The sequence below is a fragment of the Lissotriton vulgaris genome, chromosome 6, assembly GCF_964263255.1.
Source record: "Lissotriton vulgaris chromosome 6, aLisVul1.2, whole genome shotgun sequence".
NCBI lineage: Eukaryota > Metazoa > Chordata > Amphibia > Caudata > Salamandridae > Lissotriton > Lissotriton vulgaris.
This window is the reverse complement of record NC_141694.1, coordinates 242,486,731-242,502,737: the sequence shown is the minus strand read 5'-3', so window position 1 is coordinate 242,502,737 and position 16,007 is coordinate 242,486,731.

Below are 16,007 nucleotides of genomic sequence, written 5' to 3'. Positions count from 1 at the left end.
ACCTGATTTTGAGGGAGCACGTGCTCAATATCTGTTTTATAGGGAGTACCTGGTTTGGCAGTTCGGGCTGGACTGTTCCCATGGGGAGCATTAAAGACTGATTTGAATATGGCTGAGTCTAAATTGGAGTTACGTGGCAAGCAAAATAATGACGGATTAAACCCCAATCTGTGGCTGAGTTTGAGGGTTTGAAAAGTTTCAACACTTCATCCATTATTTTATTTTGTGATGTTTCTATGTGCTCCCTAAGTGGCTAAGGGTAGGCCCAGACATGGGTCTCTTGCTTGCTGCACCACTGGATTCAAGCTAGCCTGGCTGATGAGGGGTGATACCCTGAAACCAGTATCAGGATGATTGTTTTCGGTCGTAGGAGGACCTGGCCCGGCAGTTTGGGGAGCAATGGCTGCATATGGCTGGGTCCAAGTTAAGGTGACATGGCACGCAAAATAATGATGGATTAAACCCAGATCTGTGACTGGGGATGAATGTTTGAAAAGTTTCAACACTCTTTCCATCATTTAGTTTTGTTACATGGGTCACTTGCTTGCTCACCACTGGATTCAAGCTAGCATGGCTGATGAGGGGTGATACCCATAAACTAAGCCCATGATGATTGTTTTCAGTTGAAGGAGGACCTGGCCTGGCAGTTCAAGCTGGACTGTTCGCATTGGGGGGCAGGGTCAAGATTGATATGCATATGGCTTAGTCTAAATTGAGGTGATGTGACAAGCAAAATAACAATGGATCAAACCCAGATCTGTGACTGGGGATGAGTGTTGTGATATTGCTATGTGCCCTCTAATTGGCTAAGGGTATGCCCAGACATTTCTTGCTTGCTGCACCACTGGATTCAAGCTAGCCATGCTGATGAAGAGTGATACTCCACAACAGGTCCTAGGATTCTTGCTTCCAGTCAAGGGAGGACCTGGCTTGGCAGTTTGGGCTGGACTGTTTGCATGGGGAGTAGGGTCAAGACTGATTTGCCTATGGCTGGGTCCTAATTGGGTTGACGTGGCCAGCAAAATACTGATGGATTAAACCCAGATCTGTGACTGGGGGTGAGTGCTTGAAAAGTTTTAACACTCCGTCCTTCTTTTTATTTTGTGATACTGCTGTGTGCATCCTAAGTGGCTAAAGATTTGCCCAGATGTGGGATCCTTGCTGGCTGCACCACCGGTTTCAAGCTCGCCTGGCTGATGAGGAATGATACCCTGAAACATGTACCAGGATGCTTGTTTCTGTGCCAGGGAGGACCTGACTTGACAGTACGGGCTAGACTGTTCCCATGGGGAGCAGGGTCAAGACTGATTTGCATATGGCTGGGTCCAAAGTGGGATGACGTGCTGAGCAAAATAACAATGGATTAAACCCAGTTCTGTTCAATTCACTATTCATCATTTCATTCTGTGAGGTTACAGACCTGCGCCAACACCTGGTAGATAGCAAGATTACTGATCTGAGGAAGCTTGCTGAGGAGGCGGTCCTCTGTGTCAGCACCTGAGTGTCCCAAAACTGTACCTGGGAGTGATCCCAAGAAGGGTGTTTCAGGTCCCCCCAACAGACCGAGGGGGAGGTCACTGGAGATCCAGGCAAGTCCCATTTTTTGTTTTTTTTGTAGAATTTTACATAGAGCGAACTGGACCCGAAGATATAGGGTATCAGGTTGCTTTACATGAGCACCAGTTTCGTTACACAAGGACACATTCATTGTTAGGCCCGGGGACATTAAAATGAATTGCAGGGAATCACAGGTTGTTGAGCTACGTTGCCGAGACTCGATCCCAGTTCTCCAGCTTCGAGGTTGACTGCTCTAGCGAGAAGGCTACATCCTCTCGAACAGGGTTCCCACGTCCCTTCCTAGAAGAAGGAGGGAGGTTCAGGTGGGCGGTGGCCCAGGGTGCCTCATTTTCAACCCTGATGCTTGGAGTGTTTCTAGCTAGGACACAAGAAGGGAGACTCTGTATGTCCAAAGAAACCACAAACTGGTGGGAACTCTACAGGAGTGGCCCATGTAGCCTTAGGAGGAGGTAGTCCCCAGGTGCTAGAGGTAGATCATGCTCTAGTCTCCCTTACATGGGGAGTGAACTCAGAGGGTAAACTGGAGATCCCGGAGGGTGGGCAGTGTCACTTCCACGAGGTCAAGTTGAACGTGGTCCGTGTCACTGCTCTGAGGGACACTAGGGCCAGCCAGACCATAGTAGTGGAAAGGCTAGTTTTGCAAGAACAGTACACCAATCATGTGTGTAGGGTAACCAAGGCCTGGATTAGAAATATGGTCGCCCCATAGCCCTGTTATCCCTAGAGTGGGGTGGGGAAGTGACCCACAGGAGGGTGATTGTTAGACCCCAGATTCCCATTGACTGTATTCTGGGGTATGAGCTGTCACAGGTGATAGAAGAGCTAGGCAGGGCAGCCACCCAGGATGCTGTGAAAGCTTAGCCATACTGGCATTTTACTCCATATGGAGGGTACAGAAGCCCAGATAGTTGGGCAGGGGAGAAAGGACTCACCCCAAACTCCTGTCCAGCCTAAGGGTACCGACCCTGTGTTGAAGAACCAGGTCCAGGATACCCACTTTTAACTGGTCGGAGGTAGTGTGGAGAAAGGGTGCCTAACACTTGGGCTACTGCCCCCCATGCTGAGAAACCACAGAGGAGAGAGACCCCTGGATGGCCTGGGCCACAGCTGTCAGTGGCCTCTGTCAGTTTTTGTCCTTATGTACAGTGTTTTCCTTGGGTTAGGTGAAAAAGTAAGACCCAAGGGGTGAAATCGGCCAAATCACATTGTTGGCCATGGCAGTGCTGTCTGCTACTGGGATGCATCTGTGACCAAATAAAGTTTAGGTGCTGCACAGATGGGCCACACAGGCAAGGAAAATGGTTCTCCATGTGTCAGTTCAATGGCTCTGGAGATTTCAGTCAGAAGGATCCTACTGAGTTCAGAGAGGCATAGACCTGACAAGTGCCAGTGCAGTGGAGGCCTATTGTCCAGGTTCTATTGCCTTAGCAAGGAAGTCCATCAAGGTATTGATTAGTCTACCTTGGCTTTAGGTTAAATAGGGGTTGTGTTGGAAATGGTCCTCTCTGCAGGGTCTCCCCCAAATGTTTTGCCTTCCTCCTCCCCATTTTGCTGAATTCATTTTTGTTGGCTTTGGGACTCTGTGTACTTTACCACTGTTTCTTCCCTTAAAACATAGAAGCATTGGCTCACACCCAATTGCTATATTTTTTACATGTGCACTACATGTGTTCAGGGCTTTAAATTGAATGCTACTAGTGGGCCGGCAGTACTTATTGTCCCACCCACTTAAGTAGGCTTTTAAACATGTCTCAGGCATGCTATTGCAGAGCTTGCATCTACAGTGTGAACTGTCATGTAGTCATGTCAAGTTAAACCTCTTGCAAGGCCCACACCTTCTCATTTAATGCATATAATTCACCCCGGACAGCTCAGAGGGAAGGGTGCAATTTATTTAAAAAGCAGGACATGTAGTTTCAAGTTTTACATGGCCTGATAGTGAAAGACTCTTAAATCTGTTTTTCATGAATCCAAGGCCTATATCTCCCATAGCATAACATCAGGATTACCTTGCTACATTTTATAAGTGCAAATTCCAACTGGGAAGATACAACTGGTTCATGTTCAGTGTCTCTGGAATCCTAATTTAAAATCTTGATTGATGGTGAAGTCAGATTTTAAATTACAAATCTGAAGATGCCACTTTTAGAAAGTTGCAAAAAGAACAATTGATGGACAGAATGCAGAACAATGACATACATTCACCCCAGTACAGAGATTGGGGCCTAAATCCATAGTTTTTTTGCTCACCATGCCATATGCAAATCAGTTCTGATCCTGCGCCCATTGGGAACAGTCCAGCCCGAACTGCCAGGCCAGGTTCTCCCTGGACTGGAAACAAGCTTCCTAGGACCGGTTTCGGGCTTTCAGCCCTCATCAGCCAGGATAGCTTGACTACAGTGGCATGGAGAGCATGAGACCCACGTCTGTGCATACCCGTCTTAGTTCCACTCGGGGTGACAAATGCAAAAAGAACAATTGATGGACAGAATTCAGAACACTGTTATACATTCACCCCAATACAGAGATCTTGGCCTAAATCCATTGTTTTTTTGGCTCACCATGCCATTCCAGTTTGGAGCCAGGCATATGCAAATCAGTCTTGACCCTGTGCCCAATGGGAACAGTCCAGGCGTAACTGCCACACCAGGTCCTCCCTGGACTGGAAACATAAACAGTAATATACAATGGGAGATTCGGCATGACAGAATGGGAGGGAGGAGCTGGACCTAGCCTCAATTACACCTGAATATGTGTTGTCAGGTGCCCACACAAACCCCCTGTAGTTAGTCCGGAATCAGGGCTGACAGGGCAGGGCATCTGCACACTTAAAAGGCCTGACTTTTAAGTCTCCCCCACTTCAAAAGCGATGCTGAGTATAAGTACTAGATCTCAGACACCACCATTTCAGTATACTTCTGGACCTGTGGATACACTGCCAGGAAGAAGGACTGCTATACTACTGAAGGACTGGCGCTCCGCTGGACTGCTGCTCTGGAGAAGCTGCTGCCCTCCTGTGCTGACCTTCTGCCTGCTGCCTTCCTTACCTGGATGAGAAGAACTGGACCTGCATCTCTTGAACCCAGAACCCAGAGTGACTCCACTGGCTAGTTGGCTGGCCTCCTGATCTAAAGCCTCAGGGAAATAACAGGCTTCCAACAACCTTGCATTTGCAGCTGGCCAGATGTGAGTCTACCCTGCTAAATGTGGCACTTCAGTCCTGGACCCTTGGAAGTGGTACTAAGGTACTTACCAGCAGAACTGACGCATCTTTCCTGCAGAGCGGAACATTCTCTAGCCAAACCGACGCATCTCCTCGGCTGAGCAGAGCATCCTTGAGCAGAACCAATGCATGGCTGCTGTTGCATGCCTTGGTTTCAGCACAGAAGGTCTGCATCGCCCTCTCATCTCCAGGAACCGACTTATAGCTGACAGTCCAACCCAAGTCCTACCATCTTTCGTCGACAGCAGCTCGACAAAGAGGCTGGCCTGTTCATTTCAGAACCGACTCATAGCCTCGGCCTTCAAGGGAATTTGTTTTGAAAATATTTGATAATTCAAAGTAATTTTAAAAGGATAAATCAATATTCCTTATCAACAATCAAATGAGAACAGTAATTTTTGGTTGGATATAGGGCCTCTATTAGGTCAAAACATATAAACAGCATATAAACAACAGACACAAAGGTGTATTAGAAAAATATAGTTTATCAAAGAGTCGTTTGAATAAGTGATTTTATATACAGATAAGTGAAAATACAAAAATAATTAGGCCTGTGGGTACACACACAAATAAATTAATAAGTGACTCAACAGAACCTAAGAACATCTATCCCAAATCAAACTGAATAAAACAAGACAGGGATAAGAAGAAAGGTCGACGTTTCGGTTTCCTAAAAAACAATTGCAGAAACCATCTTCAGGTCTGATATCAATGGAGATCTGTATAGAAAAGGTTGTAATCTGAAATAAAAATATTTACAGTTACAAATCTATACTATATACAAACGTTCATTACACCTTTGGAAAACAACAAAAACACTTATGGAAACAGACAATAACATAGTGATACATATAGCTCTAATGGTGTTATCATACTTCAAATCTTAGAGAATTTAAGCAATTCTTTTAATATAAGCATGTATATGCATTGCGTCGACCCAGCATGTGTGAATCTATTTTAAACGAGCGCAACATCAAAACTAGTTTGTTACATAGAAAAAACATTTCACTTGAGGGAGTATAATCCAAGCAGTAAATGTAGTCACACTTTTGTTTGAGGACATTATGCTAGTACGTCGTACATTTGATTAGGGAGATACATTTCACAACCCTATATTACATGAAACATTTCACTTAAGGGAGTATAATCCGAGCAGTCAATGTGGTGACATTTTCGTTTGAGGATATTTTGCTAGTGCGTCGTAAATTTGATTGGGAAAATACATTTCATGACCCTATATTATAAAGATTCCATACTCAAATAAATACATACATATATGGGTTTTGGCACAGTAGGTGGAAAACAATGATCATAAACATTCCATCTTAGCCAAACATTGCAAATTTAAAAGAGGATTAATTATAAGACATTCAAAGCTTCATGCGGATGCTATATGAAACCAAACCAGTCAAGTACATCATTAGTGTCAGTTTAGTTTTACCTCAATTCCCAATGCTACAGATATAGGGTGGTTGTAAATCGGTCACAGTATCGTGTCAAATTAGGTGCAAGTGAAGCTCCTTAAAATGTCTCCTTTTATATATACATACATATACATATATATATATATATATATATATATATATATATATATATGTAACTGAAGCACAGAACAGAAGGCTCTGCAGCACAAAAGAGACTCGGGATGTTAAAGGCACCCTGCTGCTCGCAGCACGTTTCAAGACTGAGGAATCAGTAATCCCGGAGACCGCCTGCAGTTATGGAATGGATGGTGAGCGAACGGAGATATTTTACCTCTAAGGGCACCCACTCTCACATTTGACTGCCCCCACTCCCTGTCTACACCATGGCGAAAGGTAGCTGCAGCGTACATGGGGACCAAGACGGACGCTGTTATTTCATTGGATCCTTGAGCCGCCCAACTCACCTGGAGCCTGCACCGATCCAATGATTCTTCTAACTCCCCCATGCCACCGATCCTAGCAACGCCGACACAGTGCCTGCTGGAACTTGAAGTTCGACTTACTTAACACAAACTTCCATTGGTGAGCCGACAGCTTTAGGGGGAGGAGACTGTGGTGCGGGCGGGTATTTGACACAGGAGGAGCATTACAGGGATGCAATCTTCACAGCAATGGGCGCTGAAGAAGGCTTATCATGCCGAAATGCATTCGCCCCGGCTGGGACTCATGAAATGTGTCCTGCTCTGAACCCCCCGTGTGGCCTCTGATCTTTTCCTGGAGAGATTATATCATTATAATCTTTATATCATTATATATATATATATATATATATATATATTCACTGAAAAAAACATAGGTTTCACACCAGTTATAGTTAGCTGGAAATTTTACTGACATAAAACCATAGAAATTCCAACGTTATAGTTAGTTGGACTCACTATAACAAGCGCGCCTGCAATTCACTGCTGATGACGTCACATATTACATCACTCATGACATCATCAGTGACATCACTCATGACATCACTGATGACACCAGCCAGTGAATGTGTGTCTTTCTTTAAAATTAATATGTTTAATATTTGTATTTGTAAAGGTTGATGGAAGAATAAATGGTTAAATAAGTGTGTAAATGGATGTTTTTTTTTAAATGATTGGTTAACTGCTTTATTAAGTGTATTTTATTGAATACATGTATTAGCGAGTAACTTTTAAATATTGAAATATATGTATCAGTGTTTCACTTTGTGTATAAGTAGCTGCATGGGCTGGTGACTGACTCACTGTTTGTATGTGTTTTGAAGACAGCATATGTGCAGGACTGTATGGGTGGATGAGTGTGTATATGTGTGTGTTAGTGAGTGAATGACTGTCTCACTATTGTGTTATTTAGTAACAACATATATTTTTTTCTAGTGTATGTGAGTTTTGATGTATATAAGTGAGTATATGTGAGAGTAAGAGATTGTAAGAGTTCCTGTTTAAATAAGTAAATGTTTATATAAATGATTGTTTAAGATAGTAAGTATGTGTAAGTTTCCTTAGAAGAAAAGAGGTAGTGTGTGTATAGTTTTATATGCAAATAAATGGATGTTAAATAATTTATTTGCATGTGTGAGTATCTGTGTGAGTAACTTTTGGATGACTGTCGGTGTATAACAGGATGTATAGATGTATCACTATATATGATGAGTGAGTATATGTATGAGTGACTATGTAGAACTGTTGGTAAATGAGTGGATGTGTATATAGATGGTGGAATCACTGAATTGGTTGTTGTAACTGGTATGAGTATCTCCATTTTTTTGAAAATGTTAGTTTCTATTTTTGAATATCTATTTCAAGGGTTACATTAAACTAAAAGGAGGTCTGTCACTCCGTCACAAGGATGGTGTCATAAGTGATGTCATGAGTGATGTCACTGACGATGTCATGAGTGATGTAATATGTGAAGTCATCAGCAGTGCATTGCAGGCGCGCTTGTTATAGTGAGTCCAACTAACTATAACGTTGGAATTTCTATGGTTTTATGTCAGTAAAATTTCCAGCTAACTATAACTGGTGTGAAACCTATGGTTTTTTCAGTGAATTTAATAGGTTTTTTAAATGCTAATTCCTAACTATATATAAGGCCTCAAACCTATGAAATGTAATATTTTTCATAATGAATCCAATATTGTATATTTATATAATATGTATTATTTTTTTTTGCCCTGGTGCGCTCCCGGTGCGCGCACTGGAAAGAGGCAGTTTTCCGGAGCGCCCTGGGTCGCGCACTGGTGAGCATCCCGTTAGTGCTATTGCCGCGAACGAAAACATCATGACGTATCGCGTAGCCGCGTCCGCGTGATACGTACAGCGTAAGCGCACCCGGAAGTACTCGAGTGAATACGATCGCGCAACGTAAGCATCTGACGCGCTTACGCGCCGCGCCCCGTAAGCGCCCCGTAAGCGCGTTGGGTTATGTGACCTGAAAATAACACTTTTTATTGGTGCAGAACAGTTTTGGTTTCCAAATGATGAAAGCCCGGGTCATGTGACCTGAAAATAACACTTTTCATTGGTTCAGGACAGTTTTTTTTCCAAATGATGAAAGCCCCCACCTTTTTTCCTTATTCTAACTTTGTCCTTTGACTGAGGAAGACCTGTTTGGAGATCTAAGAGAAATATTTTGTACTTTAAAATGGCTACAGTAGAAGCAGCAGCTGGAGCATCTGCACCACCACCACCACCACCAAGAGGACCACCACAACATCACATTGGTGGTCAAGAAGAAGAGGAGGAGGAGGAGGAGGAGGGGAGGAGGTGGCTGCCAGAAGACAATACCCCATGCAGGCCAAGGCAGCACATTGTATGGGAGTTTTTTTCTATCCCAGAGGGCAAGAAGAAAGTCAATGCGCCAAAGGTGACTTGCCAAATCTGTGGCATTGAACTTTCAAGGGGGAACCCTAACAAAAAATATTCATTTGGTAATAACATCATGATTAGGCACATGCAGCGCAAGCATCCCAACAACTATGCTGCTGCAGAGGTGAGAGAACTGGCCAGTAACCCTCCCCAATCTTCACCCAGCACCTCCAAAAGAACGCAACCCACTCCATCGGGACCAGAGACAAGGGAGACGATCCCTTGCATTAAACCACGGTTTGGTGAATTCAGGATCACATGTATTTTTTGTGGTAAGACCATCTCCTATGGTGAGCAGAGCATACAGCTCATCCTCCTTGCTGGTGACAACCACAATTGCCCCAAAAAAACCTAATTTTTTCCTGATTTTTTTTTGCTCCAATTGAGCCATTTTCAATTCCGTTTTTTGTTTCTCCCCATAAAAACAACAAAAGAAAATATAAAATAGTTCATAAAAGCCAAAAAAAGTACAAAACGTTCAAAAAACATTAAAAAACTAAAAAACAACAAAACGAAGAAAAAAACAGTTCTTTTTAGAACTACCTCCAAAATATAAAAAAAGGCTAAATTTTTTAAAAACTCTATCATTCTTTTTCCCCCATGGAACGCTCCCCGGTACGCTCCGCGGTGCGCGTACCGGGCGCTCAGCCCCCCGCGCCCCCCCCCCCCCCCCGCAAATATAAAAAAAAAATTATTTTTGCCCCGCGGGGCCCTTTTATAGCCCCCACATCAAACCTAGGGGGTCAGGGGGGTCTACTCTGCCCCCTTATGGTCATTTCCCCCTTTGTTTTTGCCACCTCTTGTGTCTCGATCCTACCGAGACACAAGATGGCGGCCGCTCCGACTGTTTAGAATGTTGACAGACACCCGAGAGCCAATCAGCTTTTCGCATGCGAACTCGCGTAGCGGGCTGGTTAGGGCCCCGGTGCGCGTACCGTTGAGCGCTTATAGAAATATATATTTTTTTGAACCTAAATTACTCAAAACCCACTGGAGCACAAATCTTGAGACATAGCAAAGGCACATCGGGCTACCAGTCCCTACAATTTTGCCAAGTTTGGTGGAAATCCATTCAGCCGTTCGGGCTAAAAGTGAGGTCGACCGCCCTATGGAAATTAACTGGGGAAAACACGTTTTGGGACCCCCCTTTTATCTCAGCCCCCGCTTGACAAATCCCCCCCAAACTTTTCAGGGAAGGACCGCGGCGCCGCGAGGCAAATTTGAGTAAATTTTCAGGCAGATTTCTCATTTTTATTGAAAATAATCCTAACTATAACTACCTACTGGCGACCGCGAGTAGGTAATATATATATATGCAGTAATACTCCACAGCAGCCTCCGGTCCTCGGAACGGCAAATATAGATATATATATGTATATATATTCACTGAAAAAAACATAGGTTTCAAGTATGTTATAGTTAGGAATTAGCATTTAAAAAACCTTAAAAATTCACTGAAAATACCATAGGTTTCAGGAGTGTTATAGTTAGCTGGATATTTCACTCGTACAAAACCATTGAAATTCCTCTGTTATAGTTAGTTGTGCTAACTGTAACTCGCGCGCCCGCAATCCACTGCTGATGATGTCACATATTACATTATTCATGACATGGTCAGTGAAATCACTGATGACATCACTGATGACATCTCAAATGACATCACAGATGACATCATCCTGTGAATGTGGTTTGGTTAGATATTTAAATAAGTATTATACATATAGCAATATTCATTGAAGACTGACCTATGTACCTAAGACGATCATCGCTGGGGGGTTTAGCATTGGTGCCCTCTCCTAATCAAGCGATTGTTCCTACTTTGCACCCCAACATTAATCTAGTAGATGAAAATGGTCAATATCTGCAAGAGCAATTAGACCAACCAGATATTCAGGAAACTAGTGCTCTTGCAGTATTGAGTGATTCCTCTCCAGATAATACATTGTATGTTTCTGGATCGTGTATTTCCACTAGGTCGACATCTATGCTTAATATTAATCCCCAACTGTCAAAATAGATAGTAAAGAGGAAACGCGGAGGAGGCATACAAAAGGGTGGTTGTATAAAGAAGACAAAAGTAACAAAAACAACTTAGTGTAAATGTATGTATACTTGTAAAGTGCACTATCACCTTTCAGGCATCCTGGCGCTGTATACTGCTGTGGAATCCTTCCTGGCTTTCCCTGTGAGATGCCCCCTTCTGGGCACCCCCAAGGTGAAGCCAGGCATCCCAGCGCTTTCGGGTCATTGTGGAGATTAAGCAAGCTATTGCCCAGAGTTGCAGAGTTGGACCCATGATTAGAGTAGGCACCGAGGCGAGAATTATCGAGTCCATGGACATTGAGCCCAAGACCCTGCCGCGTCAGGAATTGAACCCTGGTCCCAGGTCAGACCTCTGCATCAGGATCTGCCGCTTCTAACCAGTGAGCCACACTTCTCCACAGACAGGCACCCATAAAATCAATAGTGGATGCCACTAATGTGTCATCATCTCCGATTACTAATTATTCACAAAGGTACCCCCTGTTAAAGCGGTAGACACATTTAAGTTTATGGATCAAAGCACAGAGGGACTGTTGGGGAAAATAGAACAATTGGTTACATCACTAATGTTACCACTGATGGAGAGATCCAAACGGATTAGTGAGAAGTTGGGGATGCTTGAACAAGTCACTCAAGCCAACTCTGTGTTATTGAAAAAAACTTCTGGAGACAAGCTTAACCCAAAGAGCAACAGAAGTTACAACTACAGATGAATTTATTAGTAGACCAAGTGGGAGTCCGATTATAACTCCAAATAATTCAGCACAACTATTACATGGCATGGCACATGGCAATTTTAATTCAGTGGGTAGTTCAACGGTCCACGGAAGAGGGGGGCGACTAGAGGGAAACAGGAAGGGGGTTGGAAACGGAACGGGGGAAGTGGAAAAGACAGTTAAAAACAGGACGCGAGTTAAGGACACAGTTCAAATTGGAACAGAAAAAGGTAGTTCCTTGAGAATAGATCTTTCTCCGGACTCCTATCCTTATGTAGTTGTTCTTTCTGGGGTCCCGATGTTAGGGAATCAAAATACAGAAACCTACCATGAACTAAAAAATAAGGTAACCTTCTGGTTAAATAAAAATAGACCCCTCCGGCCGGATTTACATGGAGAAATCCTAAACGTGCGTAGAGTGAGTTGGGTGGGTCACAGAAGAAAGGACATGGACGGGGACTACATTATTGGTAATTTTAGAGACAGTCGGGTAGTTCAGTATATAGGTGATTTTCATAATCAAAGAGGACTTGGCGGCATTTATACTCTTCATTTAAGATATTTTTATCCTTCTTGTATCCCTGTCACGCTGGGCCTCATACCCCCTGATAGACAGCGAGGAGGGCCTAGGACTCTGTTTGAAAATCAGTTGAACATACCAACAACTAATAGTTTTGAAGTGTTTTCCGGGCTCGAAGGGATTGACTGACTGTGTATAGAGAAGGGCAATGTTAAATCTATGGAGAACTCAATAAATGGGATTCCAGTGGCCAATGACAATATAGTAAGAGCAACGTCTTTTTCAGTGGCTCCCGGGGAAAGTGTTGTGCCACCGAACCCTGGAATACTAGGTGAACTATCAAACAAAGATTTTGGAATGCACAATCCAGATATTTGCACTCAGTTAGCAGTCAAGGGTGCAGAGATTGTACCAAATGAGGAATAGAAGCTGAATAAGAGTAACTGGTCCATCATGTTCTGGAATATTGCAGGTTTAAGATCTAAGACAAGCAATCATATATGGGTAAATCTAATCAATGAATAAGACCTGGTTTGTCCACAAGAGACCTGAGCAGCAGAAGCACATCACTTGTGCGGTTTTAAAACCATATTTTCACCAGCAATAGGTTCCGTACACGGCAGAGCTAAAGGAGGGCTCTGCACTTATGTTTCTAACCTATTTAACTGCAACAAAATAGAGATTCCACGGAATAATAGATTTTATCATATGGTTAGGATACATATTAACAAAATGTTGTGTCTGATTATCGTGAATTTTTATAATAATGTTACTTTGAATGACATCGAATTAACATTGAAAATTTTAAAAACAGATATTAACTGTTAGCGCGGTGGGAAAGCCAAAGAGACTGTTGTCGTTTGGGGTGGAGATTTCAACTGTCAATTATGCAAAAGAGGAGAACAGGGGACTTGTGGTCTAACGTTAGATAGGGAAACTGATATATTGCATTTTGACCACACTGTTTGCCGGGACCTTTTAAATTACATTATTTTCTCATGTGATTTGGGGTTTGCTAACAGAATGTGCAAACCCGAGATTCCATTCTCTCCCAGATTTAATGGTAGAGGAGTGTTTTCAATAATTGATTTTATATTGATATCTTCGGGCTACAGAGAGAATGTACTAAATTTCCAAACGTTGGATAATCCCTTAAGTGACCATTTTCCTATAAGTGTTGAAGTACTAAATCCTCATTTTGAACAGGAGCGTGATCGCATACATGGGCAGTATATGGGTAACATCGCCTTAAAAAGTCAAAATGGGTGTTCACTAAAATGGTTAAAGGTAGTCCCAGAGGAATTCCTACGTCACTTAATTAGGGAATGGGAAATTAGTTTCAGTGTTTGCTTGAATGAGACAGCTGAAAACTCGGAAATAATAAAAAAAAATTCAGTTAATTACCTCACAAATCAAGGCCAGTCTGTGGGTAGAAGTTAAAAACCCAAGCCGGTACTGAGGCTCATTCCAACCTTAAGTATGCCTTATGTGAGTCCGATAAGGATAGGACCCTAATTAGAGACCTACGTAAGGTAGCTCTAAAAAAGAGAAAGGTCCTGAAAAAGGAAGCTTGGGACTCACTGTGTGAGGCCTCTCAAAGCCGAGATTCGGCGGCCTTCTGGAAGGCAGTAAACGCCCCGTTTTTTAATGTCAACTCTAAGGCGAGGATAGAGATAGCCATCGCCGAGACTGAATGGGTCAGGTTTTTTGAAACATTGTATAGTGTACCATCCCTGCCATCCCTGGCAGGGCAAATGCCTAGTGAGTATGTAGAGGAGGAAGTGATCATGCCCTATAACAATGAAATGAACATGAATATCACTCTCGAGAAAGTGATACTGGGCATCAAAGCTAGCTTGGGAGGTAAGGCGCCGGGCCTGATGGGGTACCGGTTGACCTCTTCAAGAATAACATGGATTTATGGGCCCCACTCCTCACACAACTCTTTAATGCTACTTGTTCAGATGGCTTGGTATCGACTTGGTTTGAGTCCATTGTTATAACTATTTTTAAAAAGGGTGATAGAACTAGTTGCTTGTGCTATCGCCCCACATCTTTACTAGACTCAACCATTAAAATCCTGGGTAGAGTGATTTTAAATAGGCTACAAACATGGGCTGATGAGCATACCATAATTAGTGACCTCCAATACGGTTTCAGGAAAGGCCTTGGTACAGTTGATCAGGGTCTTAACTTGTATATTCTTTTAGTGAAGTATACTAAAGCTAAGGGCAGTCGGATGTTTTTAACTTTTGTGGATTTGTCATCCGCCTTCGATTGTGTTCCCCATAGCAAGTTATAGCTGATTTTGGAACGTTTGGCGGGTCGAGGAAAATATAATTATATTAGGAATCTTTACCAAGGGGCAAAGGCTTCTATAAGATTTGGTAAGACTGGCGAGTGTACTAAGACATTTAGGATAGCTAGAGGAGTCCGGCAAGGATGTGTCCTTGCCCCTTTTTTATTTACCATCTATATCAACGATTTAGGAAGAACGTTACTGCAGGAATCTCGGGATATGCCTCTGGCATCAAATCGTTCAATACCCGCATTATGATATGCAGACGATGCGGTATTGATGGCTAGGACTCCGCAGGCAATGCAAAAAATGGTAACGTCTTTTTACAAATTTTATGACCAGATTGGATCTAAAAATCAATTGTACTAAAACTTTCTGTATGAACTGCGGTTCAGGGGCAGAAAAAATAAAGAAAACCATGTTTATTTATTCTAAACCTTTGGATTTTATTCAAACTTTCCCGTATTTGGGCATTTTGTTTGATCAATCTGGTCTTTGGAAGACTGCTGTAAAAACAAGGAGATTTTTGTTCTCCAAGTTTATTATGGCCCTGATAACTTTTAGTAAGAAAATGGGGAGGAAACTGTTATGTATTTACAATGAAACTTGTGTTGCAATTGCTACATATGGTGCGGGTATCTGGGGACATGCCAACGTGAAATCGTTGCAGGTGACTGAAAACAGTTTCCTGAGATATCTTTTATCTGTGCCAGACAGTGTGTCCACCCATACTTACCATGCCAAACTCGAATTGTCATACCTAGAGGATTTCATCAAGGTACAACCGATTCTCCTGTGGCATAGGGTGTGGACCACCGAGGAGTGTTCTTTAACCGCTTCATTTTAAGGAATGCAATAAGCCTTGATAACGCTTGCAAGATGAAATGGTTACACTATATAAAATCATTCCTTATACTAATAGGTCATCTAGACTATTATGAAGAACCTTAACTAATGTACCAGATCCCCAGGAAAGTATTGAAAAAAATGTGTATGACTTACCTAGAGGATGTTAGAAACAAAATGGAATTTACCAAAATATTGGTGGTTTCTCATCAGTTAATTTTGACCAGGAATTATACCCAACCATATATTACTTTCCAGATTAGAGACTTTGAGAGGTTTTTATTAATACGTTTTAGATTTAATATCTTATTTAGGCTACTAAGTTTTCCTACAACGAATGATTGGTCAAGGCAACTGATTAAATGCCCATGCGACGATTTCTCCAATCAATCTGATATTCATATTTTGTTCTTTTGTAAATTGTACACAATTCCAAGGAAAAGATGGATTGT